Source organism: Mastomys coucha, unplaced genomic scaffold (genome assembly GCF_008632895.1).
Source record: "Mastomys coucha isolate ucsf_1 unplaced genomic scaffold, UCSF_Mcou_1 pScaffold18, whole genome shotgun sequence".
NCBI classification, from domain to species: domain Eukaryota; kingdom Metazoa; phylum Chordata; class Mammalia; order Rodentia; family Muridae; genus Mastomys; species Mastomys coucha.
In genome coordinates, this window is record NW_022196900.1 from 49,908,732 (window position 1) to 49,908,975 (window position 244).

Consider the following 244-nt stretch of genomic DNA (forward strand, 5'->3'; position numbering starts at 1 on the left):
CAAAACTACAAGACTACTGAACTTTTCATCTTCCAATAGCTATTATTGGATTCGCAGGACCGCAGACGGTAAGAATTTCCAAAAATTCCCTTTTTGACATGTATATAGAGAAAGATTCATTCTGTACTTCTTTTTTTATTGGATATTTTATTTATTTACATTTCAAATGTTATGCCCTTTCCTGGTTTGCCCTCCACAAACCTCCATTCTCTTCTCTTCCCTCTCCCCTGCTTCTATAAGGGAG